At 46.4% G+C, this 26,698-nt stretch overlaps 1 pseudogene; it reads left to right on the top strand.

The window, feature by feature from the left end:
• The first annotated feature begins 24,656 nt into the window (after window positions 1-24,656).
• LOC123058425 (uncharacterized) lies at window positions 24,657-26,665 on the top strand (annotated as a pseudogene).
• The last annotated feature ends 33 nt before the right edge of the window (window positions 26,666-26,698 follow it).

Below are 26,698 nucleotides of genomic sequence, written 5' to 3'. Positions count from 1 at the left end.
CATACAATAAGTACTCATCTAATGCACAGGTAAAAGTCAAATAAGAGAACTAACCAGAAAGTTCAACTTAAGAACTCCGTTTGCAAAAAGAATCAAATCGAACGAAGCAACGAAAGTCAAACGGCGAAATAAAATAACTTCGTTCTACTAATCTGGATCTAAGTCAAGTTTTACAGTAGCAAAAACTTGTTTAAGTTGGTTAAACGGATAGAGGGTTTCGAGACGAAACTCCATTCGCTTGAATCACCTGATTCCGATAAACGAGCGAAAAGTTATACTAAAACGAAAATCGGATCAGAAATCGCGATCAGAAAAATCGCGGATTTAATCCGTGAAAAAGAAAAAACGATGAACGTTCGCTAGAACGACGACGACAACGCTCGCTAAATAAATAAATCGGAAAAACCGATCTATTTAAAAAAAACGAAACTAAAAAACCGACGAAAAACCGACGGAAAAACCGAACGGTTTTTCAAAAAAACGGTGGCACGGATTTCGAGGCGACCTCGGGCGGCGGGTCGGTGAGGCAGCGGGTGGCGGCGGCGGCGTGCGGCGCTGGCGGCACGGCTAGGGTTTGGGGGCGGCGGGCTGGGCTGGCTTCGGCCTCGGGCGCCCCGGCTTATAAAGCCTGCCGGGCCAGAGTCCGGGCGGACACGGCCCGGTTAGGTCGGTTACCCTTTTTTTAATAATTACGCGCAGAAGAAAAATAAAAAGAAATACTAAATGGACTCCAAAAATCCCGAAATAAATTTTCCCGAGCTTCTAAAATCATGCCGCGCAAGGTGAACATTTATTTGGGGCCTAAATGCAATTTTGAAAAACGCACATTTTTCCTAAATTCAAATAAAATAACGAAAACTCCGAAATAAAATCTTATTTGATTTTATTATTAAATCCTCAATATTTCTTTATTTTGGGAAAGTCATTTTATTCCCTCTCTCATATTTTTGTAATAGAAATAATTGATGATAAAATAATTAAAATCAAATGATCCTATTCTCAAAATTTGAGAAAACTCAAATATGAAAATAATGAATTCCCCAACTCTCTCCGTGGGTCCTTGAGTTGCGTAGAATTTCTAGGATCAAACCAAAAGCAAAATAAAATATGATATGCAATGATGATCTAATGTATAACATTCCAAATTGAAAATTTGGGATGTTACAAACCTACCCCCTTAAGATGAATCTCGCCCTCGAGATTCGGGTTGGCTAGAAAATAGGTGAGGGTGGTCTTGAGCAAATCTTCCTCTCGTTCCCAGGTGGCTTCATCCTCCGTGTGGTGGCTCCACTGAACTTTGCAAAACTTGATAACCTTGCTGCGAGTGACTCGGCTGGCAAACTCGAGAATCTTAATTGGTTTCTCCTCATAGGTCAAATCGTTATCCAACTGAATTGTTTCCAATGGCACTGTGTCTCTCAAGGGTATGTCAGCCATCTCCGCGTGACACTTCTTCAACTGAGAAACGTGGAACACATCATGAACTCCTGACAATCCTTCGGGCAATTCCAACTTGTAGGCCACTTCTCCCATACGCTCCAAAACTCGATATGGTCCTACAAATCGTGGCGCTAACTTTCCTTTAACCCCAAAACGCTTTGTTCCCCGAAGTGGGGATACTCGAAGATAAGCTCTATCTCCAACTTCGTAAACAGTCTCCTTGCGTTTAGAATCTGCATAACTCTTCTGTCTGGACTGAGCTACCTTGAGCCTATCGCGAATCAATTTCACCTTCTGTTCAGACTCTTTAATCAAATCAGGTCCAAACAACTGGCGGTCTCCAACTTCGTCCCACGACAACGGTGTCCTGCACCTCCTTCCGTACAAAGCTTCGAAAGGGGCCATCTTTAAACTGGTTTGGTAACTGTTGTTGTAAGAGAACTCTGCATATGGCAAATTGTCGTCCCAACTAGATCCGTAATCTAGCGCACAAGCTCTCAGCATATCCTCCAAAATCTGATTGACTCTCTCGGTCTGTCCATCTGTCTATGGATGAAAAGTTGTACTGAATTCTAGCCTGGTACCAAAGTTTCGTGCAACTGCTTCCAGAACTTTGAGGTAAACTGGGTTCCTCTATCTGATATGATACTCCTTGGAACTCCATGCAGACATACGATCCTGGTCATGTATATCTTTGCCAACTCAGCACTGGTGTAAGTGGTCTTTACCGGGATGAAATGAGCTACTTTCGTCAACCAATCAACTACAACCCAAATCGAGTCATAGCCTGAATGAGTCCTGGGTAATCCCGTGATAAAATCCATGCCTAACTTATCCCACTTCCATTCGGGTATCGGCAATGGTTGTAGCAATCCTGCTGGCTTCTGATGCTCTGCCTTTACTCTCTGACATACATCACAAACTGCTACATACTCCGCAATATCCTTCTTCATTTTGGTCCACCAGAAAATATCCTTCAAATCCAAATACATCTTGGTATTTCCTGGATGAATCGAATATGGTGATTCGTGTGCCTCTTGCAGAATTAGCTTCCTAATCTCCGGGTCATTGGGCACATAAACACGATCTTCAAACCATAGGGTGTCGTGCTCATCCTCACGAAATCCTTTAGCCTTTCCTTCGCTTATTTTCTCCTTTATAGAGGCAATCTCCTTGTCAGTCTTCTGAGCTTCTCTGATTCTATCCATCAAAGTTGACTGAATCTCCAATGCTGCTACATAGCCTCTCGGAACTATTTCCAAACATAACTCTCAAAGATTTTCGGCTAACTCCCTTGGGATTTCTCCCGTCATTAATGTATTGACATGGCTCTTACGGCTTAATGCGTCAGCTACTACATTAGCCTTTCCGGGATGGTAATGCAATCTCATATCATAATCCTTGATGAGCTCCAACCATCTCCTTTGTCTGAGGTTTAACTCCTTCTGTGTGAAAATGTATTTCAAACTCTTATGATCCATGTACACCTCACAATGGTTTCCAATGAGGAAATGTCTCCATGTTTTCAATGCATGCACTACGGCTGCTAATTCCAAATCATGCGTAGCATAATTCAACTCATGAGGTTTCAGTTGTCTTGAGGCATATGAAACAACTCTCCCTTCCTGCATAAGCACTGCTCCAAGTCCTCGATGTGAAGCGTCGCAATACACCTCATAATCCTTGGTCTGGTCTGGCAAAATCAACACTGGTGAAGTAACCAAACGTTTCTTCAACTCCTGGAAACTAGCCTCACATTCCTCCGCCCATATGAACTTGGTATCTTTCTTCAACAACTCCGTCATAGGCTTCGCAATCTTTGAGAAATTCTCAATAAATCTCTGGTAGTATCCTGCGAGTCCAAGAAAACTCCGTATCTCTCCAACCGTGGTTGGTGCTTCCCATTTGGTCACGGTATCAACTTTAGTGGGATCAACTGCTATTCCTTCTCCGGATATAATGTGTCCGAGGAATCCTACTTCCTTCAACCAAAACTCACATTTGCTAAACTTGACATATAATTGATGTTCTCTGAGCTTTCCAAGAACCAAACGCAAATGTTCCTTATGCTCCTCTTCGTTTTTCGAGTAAACTAGGATATCATCAATGAACGCTACAACGAACTTATCCAAAAACTCCATAAAAACTTTGTTCATCATGTTCATAAAATATGCAGGTGCGTTAGTCAGACCAAATGACATAACGGTATACTCGTACAGCCCATACCTGGTGGTAAAAGCTGTCTTAGAAATATCCTATTCTCGAATCTTCAACTGGTGGTATCCTGATTGCAGATCGATCTTGGAAAATACCTTAGCTCCTTGCAATCGATCAAACAGATCATTGATCATTGGTTGTGGGTACTTGTTCTTGATTGTTACTTCATTCAATCCTCGATAATCGACAACCATCCTTAACGATCCATCCTTCTTCTCCACTAGAAGTACTGGCGATCCCCAAGGCGAAGAACTTGGGCGAATATATCCTTTATCCAGTAACTCCTTAATCTGCTTCTTAATTTCCACCAAATCCTTTGCAGGCATCCTGTATGGTCTCTTCGATATTGGCCCTGTGCCTGGCAATAGCTCAATCAAAAACTCAATGTCTCTATCTGGTGGCATGCCTGGCAACTCCTCTGGAAATACATCAGGGAATTCCTTTACCACTGGTACTTCCTCCTGCACAACTCCTGTTAAGCAATTTACTTGAGTCCTCTTTGGCACATGTCCGGATACATACTTGATCCTTCTCCCTTCTGGGGTGGTAAGCAAAATTGACTTACTAGCACATTCAATATTCCCTTCATACTTTGATAACCAATCCATGCCTAATATCACATCCAATCCTGGGGATTCCAATACTATTAGGTCTAAGGGAAAAACATAGTTACCAATCCTTAATGGTAACCGATCACACCATAGACTAGCCATATATTCTGCTCCAGGCGAGGTTACTAACATGGGTGACCTAAGGGCTTGGGTTGGCAGTTTATACTTATCCACAAATCCCCTGGATATGTATGAATGCGATGCACCAGTATCGAAAAGAACGAGTGCAGTAAATGACTTAACCAAAAACTTACCGATTACTGCATCCGGCTGCTCTTCAACCTCCTCCATGCTAATGTGGTTCACCTGTCCCCTGTTAAAAGGGTTTGGCTTCTTCCCAGAGCTTCCATTGCCATTTCCATTTTGTGATTCAGGACATTCATTGGCATAATGTCCGGTCTTCTGGCACTTAAAGCAAGTGACTTGGCTCAGGTCTTTCTTGGCTGGGGTTGATGGGTTGGTGCGGTTCTGGCCGTTGCTTCCTCCATTACCATTACCATTCCTGGTGCCATTGTGATTGTGCGAGCTACCTCCTCCATGGGTATGCTGAAAATGTCCTCCCGGTCTAGGGGTAAAACGTGGCTTCTGCTGAGCTCCTGAATTGTACTTTCCTTGTCCATACTTCCTCTTGCGACTTTCAATTTGCTGCTGCTTCCCTTCAATCATAAGAGCACGATCTACCAACTCCTGGTAGTTGTTGAAGGTTGCTACCATCAACTGCATGCTCAACTCATCATTCAGTCCTTCCAGAAACTTCTCCTGCTTAGCTGCATCCGTAGCAACGTCATCTGGGGCATAACGTGCTAGCTTACTAAAGTCCTCCACATACTGGCCAACTGTTCGTCCTCCTTGGCGCAAGTTGCGAAACTCACGCTTCTTCATGGCCATAGCTCCTGCTGAAACATGGGCAGTACGAAAAGCCTGCTGAAACTGGTCCCATGTGACAGTGTCGACAGGGAAAGTGGCTGTGAAATTCTCCCACCATGATGCTGCGGGTCCTTCAAGCTGATGTGCGGCAAACTTCACCTTCTCCGCATCTGTGCATCCTGCTGTGGTCAACTCTCTAGCTGTCTTGCGGAGCCAATCATCTGCTACTATCGGCTCGGTGCTACTGGAAAACACCGGCGGATTCAGCCTAAGAAAACGGGCTAAGTGATCAACAGGTGGTGGTGGTGGTGGGTTGTTGTTGTTGTTGTTCCCCTGATTCTGATTCTGGACTAGCAACTGCATCAATGTGTTCTGCTGCTGGATCAACTGGGTGAGCTCCGGTGGAAAGGTAAATCCGGGGTCACGTCTCGGAGGCATCTGAGGGTTTAGAAAAGATGAGATGTAAGAATAGAGGGGGTCTAAAGAGAAAACACTACCCATATGCACATGAGGCAAAATCAAACAATTCACTTCATTCAATCAAACAAGGGCATACAATCGATCTAACTATCGCAAAAGTGCTCGGACTACTATATTTACATGGTGGACTACTACTACTGATGAGGTGGTCTACTAGAAATATTCTTCGGTTGCAGACTCCATGATATCTGCTCCGGCTTCATCAACATAGTCATCATCGCTATCATCTGGATCCGAGTCGGTGTCGTCGATGATGATGTAGTCTTCCGGGCAAATCTCCTTGGGTTCTTCGTCTTCATCTACTGGTGTAGGGCCTCCCATAAATATCCCGATCTTCTTGTTAGGTCGGCATTCTTCTCCACCAATACTTCAATTTCTTCTTCATAATCTTCACGTGTAGCCTTGAGTTCTTCCTCCAGTTCCTTGATTCTTGTCCTTGCCTTCTTCAGGTCTATCATGTCGGTGCACATCTGGTTCTCCTGTCGTCGAATGTGCTGGTTTAACTCCTGGATAAAAGCTGCAACTGATCTATCCTTTCTGGTGCTGATCATCTCCCAGTGCTCATCTCGGCGCCCACAAATCTGGTAGATAGTATCCTTGAGATCATTGCGGTAGACTTCTCCAATGCGTCCCATGGCGATGTGAGCTGCCATGCTCTTTCCTAGATTCCAAGTTGGTGCATCAAAAGAAAACTCTATGGGCTCAGTGACTGGCATGAACGTCCTTCCTGGAACTTGAACTTGAATCATCCAGCGCTCTTCTTCAGGTAAAGTGGCGTTGTAGGTTCCGGTGAAGCTTGGTACTCCTATGTTCAGGTATCTAGTGACTTCCTTCAAGTGACGTCCAAAGGGTGTATCTTCATCCGGTTGCGTGAACTTGTTCCTTGCATCCGCCATCCTAAAGAGTAGAAAAGATGAGGAGTCAGAAGAGAAAGAGTGAATAGTGATCTAGGTCTTTAGCTTAGTGGTCGTGTCCTACAGTCAGCGTGTGCTCTGATACCATCTCTGTAGCGACCAGACCTCAAACAGTCTGATCTCTGTGCTCCGGTGTCATCCCTGGATCAGTAATGCTGACACCACACAGTACTCGGAGGATTTATAACAGAGTAGCAATCACACACTTATTACATCGAGTGTCTCCATAGAGAACTTATTACAATAAATATGGCTTAAGGCCATCTAATAACGATAACAGCGGAAGGCTTGGAAGATAAGTGAGTCCATCAACTCCAACGGCATCACTGAGTATAGAACCACGACCTAAAAACTCCTTAATCGTCGTCTGAAAAGTCTGCAACATTAACGTTGCAGCCCGAAACGGGTCAGCACATGGAATATGCTGGCAATGTAACACATAGAGAGTAATGGAATGAAACAGCTATACTATATGCATATTTGGCTGGTGGAAAGCTCTATGGTTACAGTTTTGCGTAAAGCCAATTTTTCCCTACTTCAAAGGAATAAATTTATTTAACTATCATGGTAGTTGTTAAACATTGAGAATGGTTGACAGCATCCTCAATCCCAATTAAACATCATCATTAACAAAACCCAACAAAATTAATTTAGAGTAACATGTTGAGATTCACATGATAATCCAAGTACTAGATACTCAAGATGTCCATAACCGGGGACACGGCTAACCATGATTAGTTTAATACACTCTGCAGAGGTTTGCGCACTTTTCCCCACAAGACTCGATCGCCTCCGTTTGGTTTCTCGCACTACATGGTGTTTGAGAAGACGGATGACCGAGACATAGTCTTTCAGAAGCGCTAGCACCTTACGATCGGGTAGACCGTACCACCTACATCCCCTACATCTGCTAGTCTACCACTGTAAGAGTTCGCACGACTTAGTCAACTATGCTAGAGCCCATAATAGCTTGTGGCTGCACACGGAAGTTTCTAGTATGAATAGTCTCATGATCCCTTTGAGCCTGGGTGGCGGTCCAAAAGAAAACAGGCAATCCTGGAATACCCAGGTACCTCAATCCACCCAGATGTGTGTTTAAGTTGCCACCTTAGATAAACCATTAATTAACAAACTCACATCTGTCATGGATATCACTCACCCAATCCACGTCTACTAGCATAGCATGGCATAATGGCAAACGTAGAAGTAACTCCCAAAGGTTTGATATATAACAGGTGATAGGTACTACCTCAACTACTTCCCATCCCACAATTTAATTAGATCCTAATCATGCAATGTTTGAGGATTGATCTAATGCAATAAAACTGGGTAGTAGAAAAGGTATGATCAAAGTGTTACTTGCCTTGCTGATGATCCGCGAAACCTAGCGATTCGAAGTAACAGGCGGCGCACTCCGGGTATTCTATCGCAGACAAACAAACAAGCATACAATAAGTACTCATCTAATGCACAGGTAAAAGTCAAATAAGAGAACTAACCAGAAAGTTCAACTTAAGAACTCCGGTTTGCAAAAAGAATCAAATCGAACGAAGCAACGAAAGTCAAACGGCGAAAGAAAACAACTTCGTTCTACTAATCTGGATCTAAGTCAAGTTTTACAGTAGCAAAAACTTGTTTAAGTTGGTTAAATGGATAGAGGGTTTTGAGACGAAACTCCAGGCGCTTGAATCGCCTGATTCCGATAAATGAGCGAAAAGTTATACTAAAACGAAAATCGGATCAGAAATCGCGATCAGAAAAATCATGGATTTAATCCGAGAAAAAGAAAAACGATGAACGTTCGCTAGAACAAACGAACGAACGAACGCTCGCTAAATAAATAAATCGGAAAACCCGATCTATTTAAAAAAACCGAAACTAAAAAACCGACGAGAAACCGATGGAAAAACCGAACGGTTTTTCGAAGAAAAAAACGGCGGCACGGATTTGGAGGCGACCTCGAGCGGCGGGTCGGCGAGGCGGCGGGCGGCGGCGGTGGAGGCGTGCGGCGCTGGCAGCGCGGCTAGGGTTTGGTGGTGGCGGCTGGGCTGGCTTCGGCCTCGGGCGCCCCGGCTTATAAAGCCTGCCGGGCCAGAGTCCCGGGCGGACACGACCCGGTTAGGTCGGTTACCTTTTTTTTAATAATTACGCACAGAAGAAAAATAAAAAGAAATACTAAACGGACTCCAAAAATCCTGAAATAAATTTTCCCGGGCTTCTAAAATCAAGCCGCACAAGGTGAACATTTATTTGGGGCCTAAATGCTATTTTTAAAAACGCACATTTTTCCTAAATTCAAATAAAATAACGAAAACTCCGAAATAAAATCTTATTTGATTTTATTATTAATTTTGGGAAAGTCATTTTATTCCCTCTCTCATATTTTTGTAATAGAAATAATTGATGATAAAATAATTAAAATCAAATGATCCTATTGTCAAAATTTGAGAAAGCTCAAATATGAAAATAATGAATTCCCCAACTCTCTCCGTGGGTCCTTGAGTTGCGTAGAAATTCCTAGGATCAAACCAAAAGCAAAAATAAAATATGATATGCAATGATGATCTAATGTATAACATTCCAAATTGAAAATTTGGATGTTACATAATTAAACATGGTGAGATACATGTGATAACCCAAGTACTAGATACTCAAGAATTGTCCATAACCGGGGACACGGCTAACCATGATTAGATTGTACACTCTGCAAAGGTTTGCACACTTTTCCCCACAAGACTCGATCGCCTCCGTTGGATTTCTCGCACTACATGGTGTTTGAGAAACGGATGACCGAGACACAGTCTTTCAGAAACGTTAACTCTCTACTCCGGGTAGACCATACCAAACCTACAAAACCCACTACCTGGTGATCTACCTCTTCAAGAGCTTCACGTAACTTACTCAACTATGCTAGAGCCCATAATAGCTTGTGGCTGCACACGGAAGTTTCTAGCATGAATCATCTCAGTTCCCTTTGAGCCTGGGTGGCGGTCCACAGGAAGATCACACAGGTACCCCGGGATTTCCAAAAAAACAGACAACACTGGGTTCCCCAGGTGCCTCAATCCACCCAGTTGTTTGATTAAGTTGCCACCTTAAGTTGAACCATTAATTAACAATCTCACATCTGCCATGAATTTCACTCAAACCCAAACCACGTCTACGAGCATATCATGGCAATATAAGCAATACGTAGAAGTAACTCCCAAGGGTTTGAATATAACAGGGCAATAGGTTCTACCTCAACAACTACTTCCCAACCCACAAGTTAATGACATCCTAGTCATGCAATGTTTGAGGATTGGAACTAATGCATAAAAACTGGGTAATAATGGGATATGATCAAAGTGTTACTTGCCTTGCTGATGATCCGCGAATCCTAGAGACTCGTAGTAACACGCTTCGCACTCCGGGAACTCTATTGCAAGCAAAAAATAACGTACATAAGTAACAAGCAATGATGCACAAGCAAAACTCAAATAAGAGAGGTTGACCAGAAAGTTTAACTTAAGAACTCCGGTACGCAAAAAGAATCAAGTCAAACGAAGCAACGAAAGTCAAACGGCGAAAGAAAGAAGCTTTGTTTACTAATCTGAAACTAGGTCAAATTTTACAGTAACAAAACTTGTTTGAGTTGATTAACCGGAAAGAGGGTTTCGAGATGAAACTCCAGGTGCTTGAATCGCCTGATTCAGATAAACGAGCGAAAAGATAAACAGAAACTAAGATCGGATCAGAATTTGCAATCAGAAAAATCGCGGGATAAATCCGATAAAAAGAAAAACGAGAACAGATTAACAAACGAATGTTCGTTATCTGGATCTAAACGAAGAACACATTCGTTAAAACGAACGAACGAGCGAACACTCGCTAAATAAATAAACCGGAGAAAAACCGGTCTATTTATTAAAAAACAAAACTAGGGTTTTCAAAAAAAACGAACAATTTTTTTTAGAAAAACCGGCGGTTGGAACCGGCGGCTACCTCTGGCGAGGGCTTGGCGGCGGCTCGCGGGTCGGCGGGGTGCGGCGACGGCGTGGGTGGCAGGCGGCGGTGGCTCGCGGGGCGGCGGGGTGCGGCGGCGGCGCGGGCGGCAGGCAGCGGTCGCGCGAGCGGCAGGCGGCGCGAGCGGCGGAGGCGGAGTCCGGCTCGGACTCTGTCCGAGTTGGCGGCGGCGATCGCGCGCGGGGAGGCGGCGGCGTGGCCTGGCGCGGCTAGGCCTTAGGCCTAGTCGGCACGGAACTTTTTTAAAAAAAACTTCGCCGACCAAAATAAAATCCTAAAAAAATAAATAAAAAGCTAAAAATGCCAAAACAAATTTTCACCGTCTAAATAAAATATTTAGGACGAGTTGAACATTTTCTTGGCCCTAAAATGCAATTTTGAAAAACATGCAATTTTTCCAATGCAAATAAAATCAAATAAAAATCCAATAAATGATTTTAATATTTTTCCTCCAATATTTCATTTATTTTGGAGAAGTCATATTATCTCCACTCATTTGATTTAATATGAAATATTTTTCGGAGAGAAAAATTATTGAAATTAAAATCCTCGTTTCATTATTTGATAAAAGAATCAAATATGAAGACCGGGAAATCCCCAACTCTCTCCGAGGGTCCTTGAGCTGCTTAGGATTTCGAGGATTACGGAACGGAAAAGCAATAAAACATGATATGCATGGATGATCTATGTATAACATTCCAAATTGAAAATTTGGGATGTTACAGGAGGGGGTAGTGCAGGAGGTATTCGGCAATATGGGCACAATATATCGGGAGGAAGATCGGGGAGTGGAAGTGGTAGCAATAGCTTATATTGGAGAAAGGAGGGCGCTTGAGAGGCTGATGGAAAGGGAGGCAGGGCTGAAGGAGAGGAGGAAGTCATGAGTCCTGCAAAGCTGATAACTAACAATCCTGCACATGGTGGTAAGCCGAGGAAGTTGAATATGAATGAGGCTGCTGCACAGGTCCCGGTCACATGCGATAACACGACCCATGGGAAAGAAGTGGCCTTGCTTGAGCAGCATGTCAAGTCGAAGGAGAAATCGCAGGTGTCGCTCCCTAAGGAGAAAGTCGAGGAAAAGAAGAAGGGTCAAGTAACACAGTCACGTGCATCCGCTGAAGGCAAGGTTGGGGCGGGCGAAAACCAAAACCCTAAGAAGGGGGGGGCGTTCCATCGGATTCCAAGGAAGAATGAAAGCAACAGGGATGCAGGTCAAAGCAGCGATCATGTACTGGGAAAGAAGAGATGCCATGAGGAGGATGAGGCAGGGATGGAGGAGGATGCAAAGAGAGGGAAGCTGGTGGAGAAGGTAGTGGCAGCAGTCGAAAGCAAGGAGGGAGCAGCTAACAACAACGATGATGACAAGATATCGGCCGGGTTGTCCGAGCAGCCCCGCCGGACACAATGAAAATCATCAGTTGGAACTGTCGGGGGCTTGGGAACGGCCCGGCAGTTCGATCTCTCATCGAGCTGGGGAAGGCGGAGGATCCCGATGTGCTATTTTTGGCGGAGACGAGGCTCACAGAGAAGGAGTTGGATCGATTCCGGTCAAAGTTAGGGCTCGCTAACTTATCCGCCTGGAACCCGGTGGGTAGAAGTCTGGGAGTTGCAATGTTCTAGCAGCGAGGGCTCGATGTATCACTTCGTTCGTATGGGAGGAGGCATATTGACGTGGACATGAAGGAAGAGGACGGCTCAACATGGCATTTGACAGGTGTTTATGGGGAGTCAGCTACAGAGAGGAAGAAAGAAACATGGAGAACCCTTCGACTTCTCAAGCAGAAGCATCAACAGGACCGACCGTGGCTATGTCTTGAGATTTCAATGAAATCCTATCTGGTATAGAGAAGGTGGGTGGAGCGGACCGTTCTCAGGGCATGATGGATGGTTTCCGGGAGGTGTTGGAGTTTTGTGAATTGGATGATTTGGGCTTCGAGGGTGACATCTTTATGTGGAGGAACCATAGCAAGGAACTGAGTACATACATCTATGAAAGGCTGGATCAGGCGACTGCTAGTAGATCTTGGCGAGAAAAGTTCCCGGAGTACGTGGTCATCAATGGGATGCCGAGACACTCTGATCATCGGCCCATAATTGTCAACACGAGGGGGAGTGATAGAAGTTGGAGAGGAGGGGACCGAGGCTTTCGGTTTGAGGCCAGATGGTTACAGGAAGATGGGTGTGAGGAGGTGATCAGGGAGGCGTGGGAGAGAAGTTGGGCGAGCAGGGAGGGTGGAGTAGCACATGCTTTGAAGGAGATAGCCGGGAAGATGAGGAAGTGGTACAAGGAGGTAGTTGGCAAACTGGAAGACAGACTAAGGAAGGCCAAAGCTGATTTGGAGTGATGTATGAAGGATACGGTGTCCCATGAGAAGATTGAGGAGGAAGCCAACCTTAGGTGTTTGGTGGATGATCTAGAGGAGAAGAAGAATACTATGTGGAAGCAAAGGGCTCATGTGTGGTGGCTTTTGGAAGGGGATAGGAACACTCGTTTCTTCCATATGATGGTGTCTGTGAGGAAGAAAGCTAATAAGATCAAGGAGCTGGGGAGGGAGGATGGTTCAGTGGTGGCGGAGGAAGATTTAACTAACTATGTCTGATCTTATTTTCAGGATCTTTTCACGCCCACTGCGGGCAACCGGGCCGATGAACTTATCGACAAGGTGCAGCCGCGTGTCACTACTACAATGCTTAATGCCCTGGATGCCGCCTTTACCCGAGAGGAGGTGAAGGCGGCACTAGATCACATTGGGGACCTAAAAGAGCCGGGTCCGGATGGGATGCCGGCTATAGTGTTCAAGAGACATTGGCATTTTATGGGGGACTATATTGTTGAAGAAGTGTTGGGAGTGCTCAATGGTGGTGATATTCCGGAAGGCTGGAATGATACTCTCGTGGTACTTATACCTAAAGTCAAGGACCCGAGAAGGATCAAGGACTTGCGTCCCATAAGTTTGTGCAATGTCCTATACAAACTCGTCTCCAAGGTGCTGGCAAACCGACTGAAAGTTGTACTACCAGACATCATCTCTAAAAACCAAAGTACGTTCATTTCGGGACGTCTTATCACAGGCAATGTTTTGATTGCTTATGAGGTCACACATTACTTGAGGAATAAAAGAGGGGGTCTAGATGGTATTGCTGTGATAAAAGCGGACATGAGCAAGGCATATGACCGCGTCGAGTGGAGTTTTCTTGAGGCAATGCTAATAAAACTAGGCTTTCGCAGGAGGTGGGTAACTCTCATAATGAAGTGTGTCACAACTGTGCGTTATCAGATCAAGGTGAATGGAGTTCTCACGGAACAATTTGTGCCGACCCGGGGATTGAGGCAGGGGGACCCCCTTTCCCCTTACCTCTGTGTGATTTGTGCCGAGGGCTTGTCTGCATTGTTGAATGATGCCGAGGAACATGGACGAATCAGTGGAGTCAAAATCTGCCAAACTGCGCCTAGCGTGTCACACCTATTGTTCGCCGATGACTCAGTGATTTTGCTAAAGGCCAAGCAGGAGGAAGCCGCTGCTCTCCATGACATCCTTGAACTCTATGAGAACTATTCTGGCCAATGCATCAATACAGAGAAGTCTGCTATCATGTTCTCCCCTAACACGGATGAACACACTAAACATCAGGTGAAGGCTGAGGTGCAAATCATGAGTGAGGAATGGAATGATCACTACTTGGGGCTGCCTGTACATGTTGGTCGATCCCGGCGACGCACATTTGCATACATCAAAAAGTGCTTGTGTGGTCGTGTCCATGGTTGGCAGGAAAGACTTTTGGCAAAGAGTGGGAAGGTGACTCTGGCAAAGGTTGTGGGGCAGGCCATCCCGACCTTTGCCATGTCATGTTTCGATCTCACGAAAACCTTTTGCCAGGAGCTGAACACGTTACTAGGGAAGTTTTGGTGGAGCTATCAGGACAAGGAGAATACAATGCACTGGTTAAGCTGGGAGACTCCGATGAGACCAAAAGCAATGGGAGGGTTGGGCTTTCGTGACATGCAAAATTTTAACATCGCTATGTTGTCCAGACAAGGGTGGTGCCTCCTTCAAAACCCCGACAACCTCTGTTGCAGAATTCTGAAAGCTCATTACTTCCCGTACTATAGTATCCTGGAGGCGGTGCCGAGGGAGGGAATCTCTTGCACTGGAGAAGCATACCGAAAGGCCTCGACCTAGTTAAACAGGGGTACATTAGGAGAATAGGGGATGGCTCATCGGTGAAGATATGGACCGACCCATGGATCCCTCGAGCTTGGTCGCGGCAGGTTATCACCCCACGTGGACAGAGCCTGCTAACACAGGTCAGCGAGCTCATCAGCCCAATCACAGGTGCATGGGATGAAGAACTTGTCAATGCATCATTCTGGCCGGACGACGCACGCCATATCCTACAGATCCCGCTCCAGGAGGGTGTTGAAGACTTCACGGCTTGGCACTTTGACAGTAAGGGGCAACATTCATTTCGGAACGCCTACAAGTTGCAGGTCCAACTGGAGAAGCAAGGACGTGGCGGTGCCCCGGGTAACAGCAACACGGCGGTCGCCAACCTGGATCGATGTGATGATATGTCCTGGAAGAGGATTTGGAAACTACCAACACCGCACAAGATCCAAATGTTCACCTGGAGGATCAAACATGAGTCTCTTGCGATGCGGACAAATCTTGCCCGGAGAGGAGTTAAACTTGAATCCACGAAGTGTCTCTTGTGCGGCCTAGCAGATGAGGATGGTGCACATCTCTTCATCAAATGCAAAGAGGTCAAGATAGCCTGGCGAGCCATGAGCTTGGAAAGAACCAAAATGGAGCTTGAACAATTCACATCAGTGCATGCAATGCAGGACTTCCTGTGGACGCTAAATGAACAAATGAGAGTACAGATTCTCACACTCCGGTGGCACTGGTGGAACCACATGAACAAGGTAAGAGAGGGCGAGCTACCAACTCCTGTGACTGAGGTGGTCCGGCGTGTTCTTAGCAACACACATCAATATATGCAACTCTTTGGTGCAAAGGCCAAACAAAAACCAGACTGCAAATGGCAGCCCCTGGCGCAGGATACGGTAAAAATCAACCTGGATGGAGCCTATACCCCGGGCGAATCTTTTGTAACATGGGGCACAGTGATCTGTTGGTGATTGTTGTAGAAATTAAAAAAAATCTACGCATCACCAAGATCAATCTATGGAGTAACTAGCAATGAGAGGGGAGTGCATCTTCATACCCTTGAAGATCGCGAGTCGGAAGCGTTGCAAGAACGCGGTTGGAGGAGTCGTACACGTAGCGATTTAGATCGCGGCCGAATCCAATCTAAGCGCCGAACAACGGTGCCTCCGCATTCAACACATGTGCAGCCCGTTGACGTCTCCCACGCCTTGATCCAGCAAGGAGGAGGGAGAGGTTGAGGAAGAAGGCTCCAACAGCAGCACGACGACGTGGTGGTGACGGAGTGGCAGTTCTCCGGTAGGGCTTCGCCAAGCTCACGCGGAGGAGGAGAGGTGTTGGGGAGTGGAGGGGCTGCGCCTTGGATGTGGAGTTGCAGCCCTCCCCTCGCCCCTCTATTTATAGGGAGAAGGGGGAAGCGGGGTCGGCCCCTCTAGATGAGATCTAGAGGGGGGCGACGGCCAAGGGGGAGGGGGCTTGCCCCCCAAGCAAGGGGACGCCCCCTTTAGGGTTCCCCCCAAACCCTAGGCGCATGGGCCCTAGGGGGGAATGGCGCCCAACCCACTAGGGGCTGGTTTCCTTCCACCTACAGCCCATAAGGCCCTCTGGAGCAGGTGGACCGCCGGAACCCCTCCGGTGGTCCCGGTACAATACTGGTATATCCCTGAATATTTCCGATGACCGTATGATGACTTCCCATATATAAATCTTCACCTCCGGACTATTCCGGAACTCCTCGTGACGTCTGAGATCTCATCCGGGACTCCGAACAACATTCAGTAATCACATGCAAATCTTCCTAATAACCCTAGCGTCATCGAACCTTAAGTGTGTAGACCCTACGGGTTCGGGAACCATGCAGACATGACCGAGACAACTCTCCGGCCAATAACCAACAGCGGGATCTGGATACCCATGTTGGCTCCCACATGTTCCACGATGATCTCATCGGATGAACCACGATGTCGAGGATTCAAGCAATCTCGTATACAATTCCCTTTGTCAATCGGTATGTTACTTGCCCGAGATTCGATCGTCGGTATCCCAATACCTTGTTCAATCTCGTTACCGACAAGTCACTTTACTCATTGCGTAACACATCATCCCGTGACCAACCCTTAGTCACATTGAGCTCATTTCGATGATGTCTTACCGAGTGGGCCCAGAGATACCTCTCCGTCATACGGAGTGACAAATCCCAGTCTCGGTTCGTGCAAGCCCAACAGACACTTTCAGAGATACCCATAGTGCACCTTTATAGTCACCCAGTTACGTTGTGACGTTTCGCACACCCAAAGTATTCCTACAGTATCCGGGAGTTGCACAATCTCATGGTCTAAGGAAAAGATACTTGACATTAGAATAGCTTTAGCAGACGAACTACACGATCTTGCGCTATGCTTAGGATTGGGTCTTGTCCATCACATCATTTTCCTAATGATGTGATCTCGTTATCAATGACATCCAATGTCCATGGTCAGGAAACCGTAACCATCTATTGATCAACGAGCTAGTCAACTAGAGGCTCACTAGGGACATGTTGTGGTCTATGTATTCACAAATGTATTACGATTTCCGGATAACACAATTATAGCATGAACAATAGACAATTATCATGAACAAGGAAATATAATAATAACCATTTTATTATTGCCTCTAAGGCATATTTCCAATAGTCTCCCACTTGCACTAGAGTCAATAATCTAGTTACATTGTGATGAATCGAACACCCATAGAGTTCTGGTGTTGATCATGTTTTGCCTGAGGAAGAGGTTTAGTCAACGGATCTGCAACATTCAGGTCCGTATGCACTTTACAAATATCTATGTCTCCATTTTGAATATTTTCACGAATGGAGTTGAAGCGACGCTTGATATGCCTGGTGTTCCTGTGAAACCTGGGCTCCTTGGCAAGGGCAATAGCTCCAGTGTTGTCACAGAAGAGAGTCATCGGGCCCAACACATTGGGAATAACTCCTAGGTCGGTAATGAACTCCTTCATCCAGATTGCTTCTTGTGCTGCATCCGAGGCTGCCATGTACTCCGCTTCACATGTAGATCCCGCCACGACGCTTTGCTTGCAACTACACTAGTTGACTGCCCCACCATTCAAAATATACACGTATCCGGTTTGTGACTTGGAGTCATCCAGATCTGTGTCGAAGCTAGCATCGACGTAATCCTTTACGACGAGCTCTTCGTCACCTCCATAAACGAGAAACATATCCTTAGTCCTTTTCAGGTACTTCAAGATATTCTTGACCGCTGTCCAGTGTTCCATGCCGGGATTACTTTGGTACCTTCCTACCAAACTCATGGCAAGGTTTACATCAGGTCCGGTACACAGCATGGCATACATAATAGACCCTATGGCTGAGGCATAGGGGACGACACTCATCTTTTCTCTATCTTCTGCCATGGTTGGGCATTGAGCCGTGCTCAATCTCATACCTTGCAATACAGGCAAGAACCCCTTCTTGGACTGATCCATATTGAACTTTTTCAATATCTTGTCAAGGTACGTACTTTGTGAAAGACCAATGAGGCGTCTCAATCTATCTCTATAGATCTTGATGCCTAATATATAAGCAGCTTCTCCAAGGTCCTTCATTGAAAAACACTTGTTCAAGTAGGCCTTTATGCTTAGAATTCTATATCATTTCCCATCAATAGTATGTCATCCACATATAATATGAGAAATGCTACAGAGTTCCCACTCACTTTCTTGTAAACACATACTTCTCCATAAGTCTGTGTAAACCCAAACGCTTTGATCATCTCATCAAATCGAATGTTCCAACTCCGAGAGGCTTGCACCAGCCCATAGATTGAGCGTTGGAGCTTGCACACCTTGTCAGCATTCTTAGGATCGGCAAAACCTTCCGGCTGCATCATATACAATTCTTCCTTAAGGAAACCATTAAGGAATGCCGTTTTGACGTCCATTTGCCATATCTCATAATCATAGAATGCGGCAATTGCTAACATGATTCGGACGGACTTCAGCTTCGCTACGGGTGAGAAAGTCTCATCGTAGTCAACCCCTTGAACTTGTCGATAACCCTTAGCGACAAGCCGAGCCTTATAGATGGTCACATTACCATCCGCGTCTGTCTTCTTCTTAAAGATCCATTTATTTTCTATGGCTCGCCGATCATCGGGCAAGTCAGTCAAAGTCCATACTTCGTTTTCATACATGGATCCTATCTCGGATTTCATGGCTTCCAGCCATTTGTCGGAATCTGGGCCCGCCATCGCTTCTTCATAGTTCGAAGGTTCACCATTGTCTAACAACATGATTTCCAGGACAGGGTTGCCGTACCACTCTGGTGCGGAACGTGTCCTTGTGGACCTACGAAGTTCAGTAGCAACTTGATCTGAAGTTTCATGATCATCATCATTAACTTCCTCTCTAGTCGGTGCAGGCACCTCAGGAACATTTTCTTGAGCTGCGCCACTCTCCGGTTCAAGAGGCAATACTTCATCAAGTTCTACTTTCCTCCCACTTACTTCTTTTGAGAGAAACTCTTTCTCTAGAAAGGATCCATTCTTGGCAACAAAGATCTTGCCTTCGGATCTGAGGTAGAAGGTATACCCAATAGTTTCTTTAGGGTATCCTATGAAGACGCATTTTTCCGATTTGGGTTCGAGCTTTTCAGGTTGAAGTTTCTTGACATAAGCATCGCATCCCCAAACTTTCAGAAATGACAGCTTAGGTTTCTTACCAAACCACAATTCATACGGTGTCGTCTCAACGGATTTCAACGGAGCCCTATTTAAAGTGAATGCGGCAGTCTCAATAGCATAACCCCAAAATGACAGCGGTAGATCGGTAAGAGACATCATAGATCGTACCATATCTAACAGAGTGCGATTACGATGTTTGGACACACCATTACGCTGAGGTGTTCCAGGCGGTGTGAGTTGTGAAACAATTCCGTATTTCCTTAAGTGCGTGCCAAATTCGTGACTCAAATATTCTCCCCCACGATCTGATCGTAAGAACTTGATTTTCCTGTCACGTTGATTCTCAACCTCACTCTGAAATTCCTTGAACTTTTCAAAGGTCTCAGACTTGTGTTTCATTAAGTAGACATACCCATATCTACTCAAGTCATCAGTGAGGGTGAGAACATAACGATAGCCACCGCGAGCCTCAACACTCATTGGACCGCACACATCAGTATGTATGATTTCCAATAAGTTGGTTGCTCGCTCCATTGTTCCGGAGAACGGAGTCTTGGTCATTTTGCCCATGAGGCATGGTTCGCACGTGTCAAATGATTCATAATCAAGAGACTCCAAAAGTCCATCTGCATGGAGTTTCTTCATGCGTTTGACACCAATGTGACCAAGGCGGCAGTGCCACAAGTATGTGGGACTATCATTATCAACCTTACATCTTTTGGCATTCACACTATGAATATGTGTAACATCACGTTCGAGATTAAATAAGAATAAACCATTGACCAGCGGGGCATGACCATAAAACATGTCTCTCATATAAATAGAACAACCATTATTCTCAGATTTAAATGAGTAGCCATCTCGCATTAAACGAGATCCAGATACAATGTTCATGCTCAAAGCTGGTACTAAATAACAATTATTGAGGTTTAAAACTAATCCCGTAGGTAAATGTAGAGGTAGCGTGCCGACGGCGATCACATCGACCTTGGAACCATTCCCGACGCGCATCGTCACCTCGTCCTTCGCCAGTCTCCGTTTATTCCGCAGTTCCTGTTTTGAGTTACAAATATGAGCAACTGCACCGGTATCAAATACCCAGGAGCTACTACGAGCGCTGGTTAGGTACACATCAATAACATGTATATCACATATACCTTTGGCATTGCCGGCCTTCTTATCCGCTAAGTACTTGGGGCAGTTCCGCTTCCAGTGACCGTTTCCCTTGCAATAAAAGCACTCAGTCTCAGGCTTGGGTCCATTCTTTGGCTTCTTCCCGGCAGCTTGCTTACCGGGCGCGGCAACTCCCTTGCCGTCCTTCTTGAAGTTCTTTTTACCCTTGCCTTTCTTGAACTTAGTGGTTTTATTCACCATCAACACTTGATGTTCCTTTTTGATTTCCACCTCCGCTGATTTCAGCATTGAATATACCTCAGGAATGGTCTTTTCCATCCCCTGCATATTGAAGTTCATCACAAAGCTCTTGTAGCTAGGTGGGAGCGACTGAAGGATTCTGTCAACGACCGCATCATCCGGGAGATTAACTCCCAGCTGAGACAAGCGGTTGTGCAACCCAGACATTTTGAGTATGTGCTCGCTGACGGAACTATTCTCCTCCATCTTACAACTGTAGAACTTGTCGGAGACTTCATATCTCTCGACCCGGGCATGAGCTTGGAAAACCATTTTCAGCTCTTGGAACATCTCATATGCTCCGTGTTGCTCAAAACGCTTTTGGAGCCCCGGTTCTAAGCTGTAAAGCATGCCGCACTGAACCAGGGAGTAATCATCACTACGCGTCTGCCAAGCGTTCATAACGTCTTGTTCTGCTGGGAAAACAGGTGCTTCACCTAGCGGTGCATCAAGGACATATGCTTTCCTGGCAGCTATGAGGATAATCCTCAGGTTACGGACCCAGTCCGTGTAGTTGCTGCCATCGTCTTTCAGCTTGGTTTTCTCTAGGAACGCGTTGAAGTTGAGGGCAACATTAGCGTGGGCCATTTGATCTACAAGACATATTGCAAAGAATTTTAGACTATGTTCATGATAATTAAGTTCATCTAATCAAATTATTTAATGAACTCCCACTCAGATAGACATCCCTCTAGTCATCTAAGTGATACATGATCCGATTCAACTAGGCCGTGTCCGATCATCACGTGAGACGGACTAGTCATCATCGGTGAACATCTTCATGTTGATCGTATCTTCTATACGACTCATGTTCGACCTTTCGGTCTTCCGTGTTCCGAGGCCATGTCTGTACATGCTAGGCTCGTCAAGTCAACCTAAGTGTATTGCGTGTGTAAATCTGGCTTACACCCGTTGTATGCGAACGTTAGAACCTATCACACCCGATCATCACGTGGTGCTTCGGAACAACGGACCTTAGCAACGGTGCACAGTTAGGGGGAACACTTTCTTGAAATTATTGCGAGGGATCATCTTATTTATGCTACCGTCGTTCTAAGCAAATAAGATGTAAAACATGATAAACATCACATGCAATCAAATAGTGACATGATATGGCCAATATCATTTTGCTCCTTTTGATCTCCATCTTCGGGGCGCCATGATCATCATTGTCACCGGCATGACACCATGACCTCCATCATCATGATCTCCATCATCGTGTCTTCATGAAGTTGTCTCGCCAACTATTACTTCTACTACTATGGCTAACGGTTAGCAATAAAGTAAAGTAATTACATGACGTTTATGTTGACACGCAGGTCATAAATAAATTAAGACAACTCCTATGGCTCCTGCCGGTTGTCATACTCATCGACATGCAAGTCGTGATTCCTATTACAAGAACATGATCAATCTCATACATCACATATATCATTCATCACATCCTTTTGGCCATATCACATCACACGGCATATGCTGCAAAAACAAGTTAGACGTCCTCTAATTGTTGTTGCAAGTTTTTACGTGGCTGCTATAGGTTTCTAGCAAGAACGTTTCTTACCTATGCCAAAACCACAACGTGATATGCCAATTTCTATTTACCCTTCATAAGGACCCTTTTCATCGAATCCGATCCGACTAAAGTGGGAGAGACAGACACCCGCTAGCCACCTTATGCAACTAGTGCATGTCAGTCGGTGGAACCAGTCTCACGTAAGCGTACGTGTAAGGTCGGTCGGGGCCGCTCATCCCACGATGCCGCCGAATCAAGATAAGACTAGTAACGGCAAGTAAATTGACAAAATCGACGCCCACAACAACTTGTGTTCTACTCGTGCATAGAAACTACGCATAGACCTAGCTCATGATGCCACTGTTGGTGATCGTTGCAGAAATTAAAAAAATTTCTACGCATCACCAAGATCAATCTATGGAGTAACTAGCAACGAGAGGGGAGTGCATCATCATACCCTTGAAGATCGCGAGTCGGAAGCGTTGCAAGAACGCGGTTGGAGGAGTCGTACACGTAGCGATTCAGATCGCGGCCGAATCCGATCTAAGCACCGAACGACGATGCCTCCGCGTTCAACACACGTGCAGCCCGGTGACGTCTCCCGCGCCTTGATCCAGCAAGGAGGAGGGAGAGGTTGAGGAAGAAGGCTCCAACAGCAGCACGACGGCGTGGTGGTGATGGAGTGGCAGTTCTCCGGCAGGGCTTCGCCAAGCTCACACGGAGGAGGAGAGGTGTTGGGGAGGGGAGGGGCTGCGCCTTGGATGTGGTGCTGCAGCCCTCCCTCGCCCCTCTATTTATAGGGAGAAGGGGGAAGGGGGCCGGCCCCTCTAGATGAGATCTAGAGGGGGGCGGCGGCCAAGGGGGAGGGGGCTTGCCCCCCAAGCAAGGGGGGCGCCCCCCTTTAGGGTTCCCCCCAAACCCTAGGCGCATGGGCCCTAGGGGGAATGGCGCCCAGCCCACTAGGGGCTGGTTCCCTTCCACCTACAGCCCATAAGGCCCTCCGGGGCAGGTGGACCCTCCCGGTGGACCCCCGGAACCCCTCTGGTGGTCCCGGTACAATACCGGTATATCCCCGAATATTTCCGGTGACCGTATGATGACTTCCCATATATAAATCTTCACCTCCGGACTATTCCGGAACTCCTCGTGACGTCCGGGATCTCATCCGGGACTCCGAACAACATTCGGTAATCACATACAAATCTTCCTAATAACCCTAGCGTCATCGAACCTTAAGTGTGTAGACCCTACGGGTTCGGGAACCATGCAGACATGACCGAGACAACTCTCCGGCCAATAATCAACAGCGGGATCTGGATACCCATGTTGGCTCCCACATGTTCCACGATGATCTCATCGGATGAACCACGATGTCGAGGATTCAAGCAATCCCGTATACAATTCCCTTTGTCAATCGGTACGTTACTTGCCCGAGATTCGATCGTCGGTATCCCAATACCTCGTTCAATCTCGTTACCGGCAAGTCACTTTACTCGTTGCGTAACACATCATCCCGTGACCAACCCTTAGTCACATTGAGCTCATTTCGATGATGTCTTACCGAGTGGGCCCAGAGATACCTCTCCGTCATACGGAGTGACAAATCCCAATCTCGATTCGTGCCAACCCAACAGACACTTTCAGAGATACCCGTAGTGCACCTTTATAGTCACCCAGTTACGTTGTGACGTTTGGCACACCCAAAGTATTCCTACAGTATCCGGGAGTTGCACAATCTCATGGTCTAAGGAAAAGATACTTGACATTAGAATAGCTTCAGCAGACGAACTACACGATCTTGCGCTATGCTTAGGATTGGGTCTTGTCCATCACATCATTTTTCTAATGATGTGATCCCGTTATCAATGACATCCAATGTCCATGGTCAGGAAACCGTAACCATCTATTGATCAACGAGCTAGTCAACTAGAGGCTCACTAGGGACATGTTGTGGTCTATGTATTCACACATGTATTACGATTTCCGGATAACACAATTATAGCATGAACAATAGACAATTATCATGAACAAGGAAATATAATAATAACCATTTTATTATTGCCTCTAGGGCATATTTCCAACATGATCCGGGATGATGCTGGGGAGGTTATGTTGGCCCGTGCGTGACGGAAGGAGAATATTGCCAACCCTTTTGCTGCGGAAGCTACTGCCATGTCTGAGGCTGTCTCAATGGCAGCTGAGGTTGGTGCACTCCGGGTGATTTTTGAAACAGACTCAAAACTCCTGTCCGAAGCACTTGACTTTATCAAGGTGGACTCATCTCCTTATGCGGCCATCATTGAAGATACTAAATTCCAGCTCAAAATGTGGTTCTTTCAATACTCTATTAGGGTATGTCGTCATAGTGCAAACTCTGTAGCACACGAACTAGCTAAAGTTGATCGTTGTTGCTTGTCAAACGATAGTGCTAGCTGAAACTCTATTGTACCGCCCTCAGTGGCTGTTTGTGTTTCGGGTGATTTGCCCGTGCATCGTTAATTTATAAAGCTTTGCTTTACCCTAAAAAAAAAAAGCTCGGGGAGGAGCCAAGCTCTCCGGCCGGTGCGCCATGGGAACGGCCAAGCTCTCCGGCCGGTCCGCGAGCCTCCGTGCGGCGCCGGCCTCCTCCCACGAGCGCAGCAGCTCCGCCTGGATCTGGGGATGAGGTCGTGGGTTGTGTGGTGGCCGATGGGGCGCGGCCTCCGGTGTGGATCAGACGGAGCCCGTGGGTTTCGCGAGAGATGAGATGAGGTGAGGTCCGGTCCGTTCTCCGGCGCCGCCTGTCTTCTCCCCGGAACCAACTCGGACTCCGAAACAGACTCGTGCTCCCGTCTACACAAACGCTCTCGCGCGCCCCGCCCCGCCTGTCTCCTCCCCGTCCGCGATTTGGTTTCGTGGTATGAGCTCTATATGTCTTGATCCGCCCCGACGCCCACAAGACCAGATCGATTGCGCTGATCTTTTGCCTCCGGTTTGTAGGATGTCTAAGCGACGATGCCGGAGCGAGGAGGGTGAGGCCAACTGCCATGACCGCAGCGGCAACAAGCACAAGAGCCTCTATCTGGTTCTAGACGACTGGCACAGGGGCTTCACCATCCGCAAGCTTGACGCTGGCAGCCCTGACCTAAGCCACCCGCCTGTCGTCCGGCTAGTGTCACCTGCGCGTGACCTTCCCATGGACTTTGCAGCACTGGGCGGCAACATCATAGCCACCAGCAACCAATATGCTGCCACCGTGGTCTTCGACACGGAAACTGCCGCTCTGGCCATGGGCAATCCCCTCCCTGATTCACTCCTCGATGCGGCCAACTACTTTCTCACCGCCGGCGACGCGCTGTTTGCGTTCGCCTACTACTTCATGAGGCGGCCTCAGTCCTTTCACGTCCTGACCACCACCAAGGACGACATGGACACTTTGTGCCCAAGCACTGACTGATCCTGGAAAAGCATGCCGGCTCCCTTCACCAAGGCTGAAAAGATTAAATCCTACGCCCTTCACCCGGACGGACACACCATATTTGTGTCTTCATACACCAGCGAGGTCATCGCTGGCACCTTCTCCTTTGACACCAAGAACTGTGAGTGGAGGCGCCATGGGGATTGGATGCTCCCTTTCGAACTCGAAGGCTACTTCGACGCCGAGCTAGATGCATGGGTTGGGCTACACCTAGATGGCTACATCTGCTCCTGCCAAGTTCCCTCCCTCAGCAGTAGCAGCAGCACATTGCAGCAGCCCAAATGGAAGATCGCCAAGGATCACAAGATGTGGAACCCATGGTATCAGTTGGCTAGAGGGCGAGGGCCTACTCTCACCTACATGGTCAACTCCAGGTTTTTCCTTGTTGATTGCCTGGCGGCCGATGGTTTAGAGTTCCAGGATGCTTTTGGTGACTCTTGTGGCTGCGTGCTTAACATGACCACGTTTCGTCTCAGCTACGATCGTGAGGGAAATCTGAAAATCAAAGACAGGAACACTACCTCTTGTCGCGTGTCTAAGCAACTCTCAACCTTCTCCCCCGTGGCCTTCTGGGTGTAGCTACAGCCAAGGAAACTGCTCATGCTGTTTTTCATTTATTTAGCTGTATGTAATGCATACTAGTTATGTTCATCGTCCTATCTGTAAATTACTCCCTCCATTTTTCTATATACAAGGCCACTTTGTAAATTGGGTCCAACTCTGACCATCGATTTGAGCAACAAAATATATGTTATATGCCACACAAAGCATTGCCATATACCACATATTTTGTTGCTCATACTGATGATCAAAGTTAAACCCAAATTATGAAATGGCCTTGTATAGAAAAAGAGAGGGAGTATGATTTGAATCAATAAAAAGCAAACCGGTTATTGTGTGGAACCTTTCGGAGCTCTTAATTGTTAATTC

This window comes from Triticum aestivum, chromosome 3A (genome assembly GCF_018294505.1).
Source record: "Triticum aestivum cultivar Chinese Spring chromosome 3A, IWGSC CS RefSeq v2.1, whole genome shotgun sequence".
Taxonomy (NCBI): Eukaryota; Viridiplantae; Streptophyta; class Magnoliopsida; order Poales; family Poaceae; genus Triticum; species Triticum aestivum.
Note: the sequence above shows the minus strand (reverse complement) of the source record. Positions and strands in the feature narration are given on the sequence as shown.